We start from the raw sequence: 10,464 nt of genomic DNA on the forward strand, positions 1-10,464 counted from the left end.
GGGCATATCACCACTATAATTTTGCATATTGCTTTGAGTTGTGATGTCTGATAGTGATCCCTTCCCATGTCTACCTGAGGCATTTCCCACTGGCTTTGTGCTCTTCCCTTCATGTTTTTAGCATTTTTGCATTTTCTTTCCCTTCTCCCAGGAAACTGGCTAATGTCTCTCCTCTATGCCCTTAAGGGCCCAATGACATTTCTCACTAGTAACGTACTTCTTTCTATATATAAAAGAAAATAGCCAGCAATTTGACTTCTAGTGCTGTCTGCAATCCCCTCAATGTCTAAAAGGAAAAAGGCTTATCCGCCAGACCTGCCATCTTCTCCTTTTAGGGCTCGTTGTCAAATTCTAGCATCTGCTGGCACTGCTCAAATCTCTCTCTGGCTGCCCAATGCTATTCTCATGCATTTGCTGTCCAATTGCAGTCTTTTTTACGGGAGTGGTTGACATTCTTCTGTTAGTTACTTACTTAATTTATTCCCAGCGGTAAACTAATTCCAGTGGATTTTTGTTGCTCTGTTGGGCACTGTCCGCGAGTTGAGGGAGGTAAGAAAATGTTTGCACCTTTATATATGCAGCCCTACATATATGATGGTGGGTAACACAAAGGCCAAAGCTATTTAATTATTTTATTGGAGATGATCCAGGCAGTAATCTTATTGCCAATTCTTGGAGTCATACGTCTCTACTCCCTCATCATTGGCTGTCTGTCCTATATATGCCCAGCCAGTCCTCTCCCAAACTGGCTGAGCAGAAACATTGGTTTATGTGTCTTGTGCTTACCTCAAGTTACTTGTTGGTTCTTGCCTTGCCTTGTCTTGCCTTCCTGTTGGGACCTCAGCTCGTACTTCTCCTGTCTTCTCGGCTTTCTTGATCTTGGCTCGCTTCTGAACTTACATTCTCTCCTCGACCACGGCTATGGATATACGACGACTCTACACTCTCCAATCCCAGACTGCGGCATGTACCTTCGACCTACCTGACCTCTCCTGCCCTGACCCGGCTATATCACCTCCACTCTGTACACGTGGCTGCTCGGTTGTTGGTCGGTGGCTATCAACATCCCTACCTCGGCCTCACAGTCCCACCTTGTTTGTGGTGAGCACTCGTCACACTGTCCTTGTGACCGCAGGAAAAAAACAGGGAAACCTGTGGCCACAGGGACAGCAAGTCTTGCCGGCCTAAAGGATTAACACTTCGGGGTTCCCCGCTTTTGAATGGGACACCGCAGCGTGAATCCTTCACTTTAATGGGCCATCTGCAGGGAGAGGAAGGCCGATGGTATTCACCTTTCAGATGAGCTGTGATGCAGTCTGCAGTTGTCTCTGCATCTCCGTCTGGGTCCGTGTCCCAAGTGAAGGTAAGCAGGGCTGTTTTTCCTGCATCTGAATGATGTATATGACCTTATATGGGGCTCTACATCAGGAGGGGGGGGGGGATATGGCCATATTTGGTCATCGACATCATCAAAGTGGCTGGACAGTGTTACATATCCTTTCCAGACCCATTGATGATAACAAATCATAACAGTAATGGGATCAGTGCAGGCCCTAGAGCCCCACTCCCCTCCCTACGAATGAAATAAACTCACAGCGCTTCTTTTGGACAGTGACAGGTTTATTAACTGTTTGAGAGCAGGACGGGCGGCAGCACCAGAGCGCCCCAGCCCCTCCGGCACAGTGCGATTTACGTGATCACCGAGTCAGTGATGAGGAGTCCTCTTCCGTTCATCCACAGGAGCCCAGAATGGGATCTCCACTAGAAAAAAGAGCCTGTGATCCCTGCTTTACAAGATCTCTAGGATTTCAAACAATATGATCTCATAGACTATTCTGTAGCCAATAACAATAAAATACACCAAAACACACGACATATCTACTTATCCTAAAATATTTAATAAATAAGGTTAAAGGTTTACAGTTCTAATATATTGTCAGAATTTTGACAAACTTGGACCATCTTGATGTTTGGTTCCGGCTCGTTAATGTCTGGAATAAGAAGAACACTTTATAATTATTGTGTCACATTAATGTGCAATTTGTTTCTTGTCTGTTGCTCAACACAAATTAAGTTTCTAGCAGAAGTGATATATAGACAACTTTGCTACAATCAATGATTAAGCTGCACACAATTTTCAGAATGGCTTTTCCCGCTTCTCCGAAATTGAGTAAGGAACACAAATTGAATTTGATTAATACTTTTCCAATTTTTATGACAACTGCATTTTTAATACTTTTGATATACCGTACCTGTAAGTACATTTTTAGATTAAAAATGGAGATCTAATATGGATTCTTTGTATGTGATTCTGGCTCCGTTATGGAGGCTTTAATTCGTGCAAGAATTTATTTTTTTTAAATATTAAACGCAATTTGTTTTCACGACTCTATGTTGGTAAGAAAATGCACTGGCGTAATGTTACTGCTTCAAAATAGTGATTTGGTAATATATCCATTGCTCTTTTTGTATCCATGTCAATGGTAAACTGATATACAAATATACTTATTTACACTTATTTAATTGCATGTGCAAAATGCTCCTGTACTTTAATGAACCCACTCAAAAGTTTACTTTATCTAATCAGCTTGATTGAAAAAAAAAATATATAAAAAGTATTTAATTCATGGTGTAGTATAAATAGTAAAGTGACATTGTGAAAATAAATGTATAAGGAATATTTAGAGGCTAATGCAGAGACTATCCCCAAATAGGAGAGGTCCACTTGAGAGAATGCTATAAGGGATCTGTTCGATACCTGAGTCCTGAGCCTTCCCCTTACCTGTACCTGCACCTTCCCCGGAACCGAACCTGTCTTCCCCTGCATCCCAGGCCTAAGATCCCAGTCCAAGGTCGGTGAACTACTTCCTACCTCTGCCCTGCGGGTCCGTATCCTGTCCTGCAGTGAGCAGCGTTACACACGCCTGGCTGTCATAATTACAGTAATAAAACGTCATCTTTATTGGTCGAATTAAATAAGCCAAACTATAAAGATCCTGGTGAGCTAATTCCACATTACCACACGTTGCCACATGGTGTATCTACGAAGTAACCGATTGGCAGGTGAGTCCAACTTTCACCCACACCACGCTGTTTGTATGTTATACTCCTTTCCCATCTTCCTCCCCATACTTTTAATGAATTACTTCACAGCTCACCAGTAAGTATCTTGATAGTTTGGCTTATTTAATTAGACCAATAAAGATTGTGTTATCAGTCATGACAGCCAGTTGTTCCCTAAAGTGGACCTCTCCTATTTGGGGCTATTTCATTAGTCTAGTCATTAGACCAAATATTCTGGATCAGTTTTCACATCAGGTCCTCACAGATGCCCCCTGCGCCACTGTATTTTCAAAATGTTCTCAAATTCTTCTCATACATTCAGAGGCAAGAGTTGTTCCAGTTTCATCCTTTCTTTGTTGCATTAAAAAAAATATTGTGATTTTACCTGGTATTTGAATAGTCACATCTTTACACAGGTTTACACTTGGTACGTTTGATACCCCAGACACGTCCTAAAAGGAAAACGCAATGTATTAGTATATTTATTTGTAATGTACAGTATACTTCCATGTGTATTATTCTGCTGCTGCTAACTCAGTGTCTGTATATGCTGTGTATCCCTCATGTACTTCGGTTGAATACGCTCTACACACTGAATATAGAAAAATACAGTACAATTCCAAATAAATGAGTTGGAGACTGAGACAAAGCAGCTTCAAAAAGTGAAGTAGAGTTATTAAGCGTACAATCTAAACAATGCGATACAAATTACATCTGCATGAAATTTCAATTTTGGGTAGAATCATGCGCTTATTCCCTTTATGTTATATTATTATGTCATGTGTATTACTGCTGTGTAGTGCTGGGTACACGGGTGGCGCTATATAAATAAAGATATATCTACATACATCTTTTGTATGCAAACATTTCTTGGTGTATCAGGCTTAGTATAAAATATAATCATTATCAAATAAATTCCTGTCCTATATCCCACGGCCCATGAATAATATCACACTGTATCAATCATCGATTGAATGGAATTTTATCTGTCTTCTCCGACCTTATCTTGGGTACGACTCTAACTACCTACAAATATTACTAATCAATGACCAGAGTTGCTGAATGACTGTACTGTACATTAAACTCAGTTTGTATACACCGGGATTAACAACGATCTAAACAATATTATTTGATTACTGTTAGAAGTGGTATGGCTTCAAATAATGCAGGTTGCTTAAGGCCGTTTGACCATTGGGGTTTTTTACTGTATAGGCTATTGGGCGGCTAAGGCTTAAGCTTGATTTTAATATATATCGCTGGACCATGGCTATGTCATGTGGACTGCTAGCTCTCCTTAGACAGAAGTATCACACTGGCAACCTTTGCTCCTTTAAGCAGTGGTTCCACCTAGTGGGAGTGGGAGGGTTCCTTAAAGGTTTGAAGCAGGATCTGATCCGCAATCTTTTCAGCCATTCTGGAGACTTAGATTTCCCGCAGCACGGGAGCCAATGGGAAGTCGTGACATCATGTGTCGCTGCTCCTCATTGGCCCACATGCCGCAAGAAATGTAAAAACCGGGGGGAAATACAATTTAGCGTAGAAGACCGCTTTAGTTGCAAAAGAACATTTTTTTTTTGTGAATCTGTCCGGTGTCATATATTAGGCCGCTGTTACAGTGGCGGCGTGCGGGGTGACGTCACGCGAGGCTGTAGCTCATGCGCTGGGGCTTGAGGCGATTGGCAGGCAATGGGGAGGCATGGCAGATGCGTTACCCAGGCCGGTTCGCCCTCATTGGCTGATGCGCAAAAAAAAAATGTATTTGTATTTTCAAAAATCGCCTGCGCATTCGCTCTGCAGCGCTCGCGCTTACTATGAGCGGCCTCATTGAGGACCACACATTTGTATCCCAATGCACGATGCCACTATAATCACGGCCTTTGGTGGCTTATCATGTTTGCTTATATTTGGCATCAATGTCAGATAGCTAGATATCTTATTGTCCCCTATAGATTGGTCTTTAGAAAAGTTACCCCCATGGCCCACTTTAGAACGGTGCGTATTTTATTTTTAAATTGACCTACTGCAATTTTCATTACAATATACAGCTCAACCCCGTTATAGCGCGATCCGTTACAACGCAGAGCCGCTTATAGCGCGATGTAAGCGTGCCTCCCAATTTTCGTATTCATGAATACATTACAACTTGCATACAATTGTACATTATTTCTAATGCGATCCGCCTATAACGCGATGTGATTTTTTGGACCCCAAGCACAGCGTTATAAGGGGGTTGAGCTGTATTTTTCCTACTGTATTTAGCACTGACAGGGCACATAGACACAATGAGCCCTAGTCTTGTAGAGCTTACAAACTCATGTTGGTGACTGTTTATCAATACCAGGGTGGGTGCTCAACTCCAGTCCTCAAGCCCCACCAACAGGTCTGGTTTTCAGGCTATCCCTGCTTCAGCACCCGTGGCTCAATCAGAGGCTCTGCACCCCTGTAGATTATATATCATACACTACAGTGAGCACTGTAAAAGATAAGATGGCAATTGGGCCAAATCCTGGTGTTATAATTACACCAATAGTATATTAGTTGTTTGCTTTATTCCACTTTTTGCAGCACTTTCCACATTGCATGTTACACGAATAACACAAGAACCCAGCAGCTATACAATCATCACAGACCTGATTTGGGTGTGTGATAGGGTGAAGTCACTTGCTGGTGAATATGCCTGGGAAATAACCCTGTGACTCCTGAAACCAGCAGTCAGAAGGTTAACCCAGTTAGAGCTACTTGAGCAATTAGGGCTGCACTAACATGGCTGTCAGCCAGCTTGATAAGGAGGCTACTGCTGGTAGCAGGTGGGGTTTCTCATACACCAGAGCTGTCCTGTCTGCTGGATCCTGAAAGATTGCCTGAATGTGCTCTTAGGACAGGAGTCTCAACTAAACAGATAAGAAATTGTTCTTAATTCTACATACAAGAATCTGTTCTTTAAAGTTGGTAACCGGTTTAGTCGGCAAACTCGCAGTTGGCTTTATACTGTGTAGTTGGCCTCCCTACTGTGGAGTAGGTGTTATTTTTTATGTTTTGTGTTTGCCTTAAAGGGATGGTGTGCCTTATGTTTATTTGCTGTGGAAAATAAAACCAATAAATATAAAAGCCTTACCCGCTCTTTGGGATTCTCAATAACCACACCATGAGGCCCTACTGCCCCACGGTGGAACGTACCAATTAGTATTATCCTGTATTTAGCTGCAAGGTAACATGTGGATGAGGGAATACTAATTAGTGTGATAGAAACAACACAAATTCTAAGTGTCATCATTAAGGAAAATATATATTGTTGATTAAAATATATTTTTTTTATGATTGACTGATGAAGACTAGGAACTACTGGGATGCAGCTTTTAAAGGACAATAATACCCTAGTTTCATTATTTACATTTAACCCCTTCACTTAAGACAGCTACAGTGCATTTTTAACCTGCACATCAGACTTCGGTGTATGTTAGTAAATATGTTCTTCTTGCTCCGTGATTAACCTCTGCCTCTATATCTGGTGCTCTTCTCTTTTTTTGTCATATACCACCACCAGGAGAAGGGACTGTAAGATTTTCATTATTCAGTTTGTTAAAGTACAATAAGTGTTATTTCTATTGCGCCGATGCATACATTATACTTTAATATATTGCATTATTAGAACGATTAAAACCCTGAATGTGGAATATTTATTGCTGTGCTGTTCTTATGCAAAGAACACCCATTTCATTTGAATACCCACTACCTCGCCCTATTAGAGAAGCTTGCTCCATATTATCTTGAAGTGCTCCACTTGTTTTTGGTGTCGTTATCCTTCTTATTCCATCAATCCGTGCTTGTATTGTTAACAGTGCCTGCTATACAGAAATACAATTCTAAGAAATATTCGTATTCTACATTAATACATATTATTATTATTATTGTATTGAATTTGACATGCCCACCGCAAGCCTAACTTTTCTGGATGAGACAAGACATCACCATACAAAGTTCAAAAGAATGGCAATAGCATGCAATAATTCTGAGTGAGGCTGTCTGTATCCCTGCTCTGTGTTAATTAAATGGCATTCAGAGCAGCAGTTTCCTCAGTGAACACTGGCCAAAGAAGTTGGGAGGAACAATCAGGGAATGAACACACACGAGGATGCACTTTAAATTGCATATGTTGAACAGAGTATGTTGGTTCTTTCTAAAACATAACCTGGCTACGGGTCCCATGGGGTTGGTGTAAAACCACTTCTAATTATTTTCCAATTAAAAGCCCAGCACACACACACTTCAATTTACTACAAAGGATACGTGCAGCACATTTCTGGTCCATAGGGCCCTTTGTAATTTGAAAAAATATATATCCCAGAGTACAGGAGCAGTAATAGTGAGTGGACAGTGAGGCTGGCTCCGAACAAGAAATAATTCCAGATTTCTTTTACTCGCAAATCCAGTTCTCCTTTTGCGTAGTTCTAAGGAAATAAAAGGTAGTCACATTAGCTGCAATCCGTCCACTTTTAGTTGTAGGTTTTCTCTGGGATTGAACCGCACTGTTATAATTTGTGAGACATTCAAGATGGCCTTTTCCCCATGCACACATAATTTGCAAACCGTTGTGCAAACCCCTCGATATCCGACTAGCACTTACTCTATACATCTTTAAGACCCACCTTAAGACACACTTGCTTAAAGAAGCAAATGAGCAGCACCGTAGATATTACTAGACACGATACATAAAGCTTGGCCCCACTGCAGAAGCACTTACCAAAATGCCCTCCTACTGTCTCTGTACATTCCTCCTACCTACCAATTAGATTGTAAGCTCCTCGGAGCAGGGACTCCTCTTCCTAAATGTTAAGTTTGTCTGAAGCACAAATAAAGACATACAATACAATACAATATTCCCCTAGTTTTACAAAATCCACCAGTGTATTCACTAATTGTTGCCATTTCTATCTGACCGTATTGGCTAAAAATATACCATTGTAATTTCTGGTCAAGTTTTATATCTTCATTTTATGTCAGCTCAAGTGTGAATGCCCAGAATTTGCCATATTCGCTCACTTGTGTTCAAGTTTTACCCATATGTATTCATGGCTACTATTAATGCCACCAATGGGGTCTGAATAGTAAAAACAAAGAGTAAATTGCTACAATACTAAAATGTTACTCGGAAATGTGTTGTCGACAACCCAGTAATGTTGTAGCCTTCAGTACAAAGGACTCTGGGCCATCCCTTAAGGTTGGAGGAAAGGAGATTTCACCAGCAACAAAGGAAAGGGTTCTTTACAGTAAGGGCAGTTACAATGTGGCATTCATTACCCATGGAGGCTGTGATGGCAGATACAATAGATTTGTTAAAAAAAGGATCTATTGTAAACGCTTCTGTATTTGGTACAATTTTCAAATGACCTGAAAATTGCAGGAAACCCTTTAGGCGTGCCAAGTGTTCCCAGGAACCCCAGTTAAAAAACACTGTGTTAGACCGTTATTACATAAGAAGAATTTGGTGGCATGAAACTAAAAACTTTTGTGTAGCTGCTCACTTTTCCTTGTATAATATTCACTGACGTGTAATGCATATTGTGTGGGGCATTTCTTCTGTGAATGACTGCACAGTCATAATGTATGTAACTTGTTAGCAATTAGTATCAAAAGTAATTATTTTATTTCTGCAATATAATTTAGAAGAGTAATGTATAAAAGACATCAGAATATACATGAAAGCAGACATTTACACAGCATTTAGTACAAAGCACATAAGACATTTTTCTTCATCATTTTAAGTCTAGTGGAAAGTGTTTATGAATAATGTTACATTGGACTTTGTACCTTTTTGCCTCAAATATTTTAGGAATATTTTCTAATATGTCACTACCAAAGACTATTAAAATATCATACTTTCCTGCTGGATACCCGGTCTCTGCCGCGTGATCCTGTAATATTGAATGAAACAGAGTTACTCTTCCTAGATATTAGTATATCAGCGATTTCACCGATTTAGAGTTAACACTAAGAACAAAAACTTGTGTAACTATTAAGAGGGAGTGTGTGACAGAGCTCAGAAAAATTACATGAGAGGAAATCAATGTTAACAACAGATAGATAGAAACGGGAGATAAAAAAGCGGTTTATCAAAAGACAGAAGGGAAGCCACAGAAGAAATGTTCAATTCTTTTCTTTTGACATTCAAACGTTTTATTTACTTGTTTGAAATGTACATTGTGGTGCTAAGCACTTAAGGACCAATTTAAATAAATTGGTCAAAAGTAGCCCATTCAAATGAAGGGGCCCTAAGGTAGATGATAGCGTGCTACCATTTTGTAAATATGCTCTTGTTTGGAAATTTAAATAGAAAAGCTGTTTTAACCCTGAAGAAAAAAAAATTAAACTTGTCCCGAGTGTACTTTTATGTACAACTGACTTAGAAAGAAAAAGCAAATGTCTCAATTCACTAAACAGAGAAACCCTTCTACACGTGCGACTGAATGAGCAAAAGTTCTTGCACCAACTAGTCAGGATCTTATGCTGGTATTATCTTCTACATTATACATCACATCTATTTAAACAGAGATTATGCACCATCCATTGGTCATTTTCAAGTGTTAGGTATTTAAATAACTAATATATCTTGTGCGGTTCTCTGGAATATTTGAACATTAAAATGGTAACTAACAAGATCAATTGTGCTTCATGTTATCAAATGACTTACCTTTCCAATCAGTGCCGGAAGCTGTACAGCACATATTCAGAAGCAATATTATCTTCAGGAGGAAAGTCACAGCTGCTGTGGCAGGGAAAACCATGGAGAAATGATTCGCCAGCCACATACATCTAAATGAGAAAAATATTACATGGGTATTTAGTTTCATTTCAGTTCTATTGTGAGATCCTTAAATATAACTTAATATTTTAACGGTATGAATACTTGATTTTTTTTTTATATATAGTGCCAACCAACAGTGTATGCAGCGCTTTACAAAATTACAATATACAGGGAAAATAAAGTACAAATAGTGGGGATAAGAGAAGCAAGTAAATGACAACAGACGCTAAGGGAGGCCCTGCCCCGGAGAGCTTACAATCTAAGTGGTACATTGGGAGATTTGCAGACAGCAGGTGTACAAGTGCGTTCATTAAAGTGCAGCAAGGGAGGGGAAGTGCCTCTGGAGTCAGTAACATACATGTAGATAATGTAATGTGATGTTTTTTTTTAATAGCTATAAAGAGGTTAGTGAAAAAGGTTCAAGACATGACAGGGCGGTAGAGGTAAAAGGGGCAAAGATGAGACATCGTTGGGTCGAGTAATTCTTCCCACTGTGCAGACCATGGTTTATCTAAGAAAACTAACATTATAAACGGTCTCCTCCCTCTATTGTTATTTTAGCATGAAGAGGAGTCTCTTATTGTACATTAGATAAGCAA

General features: G+C 39.9%; 2 long non-coding RNA genes across 2 annotated transcripts; both read right to left on the bottom strand.

The window, feature by feature from the left end:
• Positions 1–1,877: 1,877 nt before the first annotated feature.
• On the bottom strand, positions 1,878–3,518 carry LOC142471387 (uncharacterized). The gene is made up of 2 exons (XR_012789425.1): positions 3,449–3,518; positions 1,878–1,991 (listed from the first exon to the last, which is right to left on the bottom strand). It is a non-coding gene; the product is annotated as an uncharacterized LOC142471387 (long non-coding RNA).
• Positions 3,519–6,182: 2,664 nt separating this feature from the next.
• LOC142471388 (uncharacterized) lies at positions 6,183–9,869 on the bottom strand. Its single transcript, XR_012789426.1, has 4 exons — positions 9,752–9,869; positions 8,941–8,975; positions 7,351–7,511; positions 6,183–6,323 (listed from the first exon to the last, which is right to left on the bottom strand). It is a non-coding gene; the product is annotated as an uncharacterized LOC142471388 (long non-coding RNA).
• Between the last annotated feature and the right edge of the window lie 595 nt (positions 9,870–10,464).

The sequence above is a fragment of the Ascaphus truei genome, chromosome 20, assembly GCF_040206685.1.
Source record: "Ascaphus truei isolate aAscTru1 chromosome 20, aAscTru1.hap1, whole genome shotgun sequence".
In the NCBI taxonomy this organism is placed as follows: domain Eukaryota; kingdom Metazoa; phylum Chordata; class Amphibia; order Anura; family Ascaphidae; genus Ascaphus; species Ascaphus truei.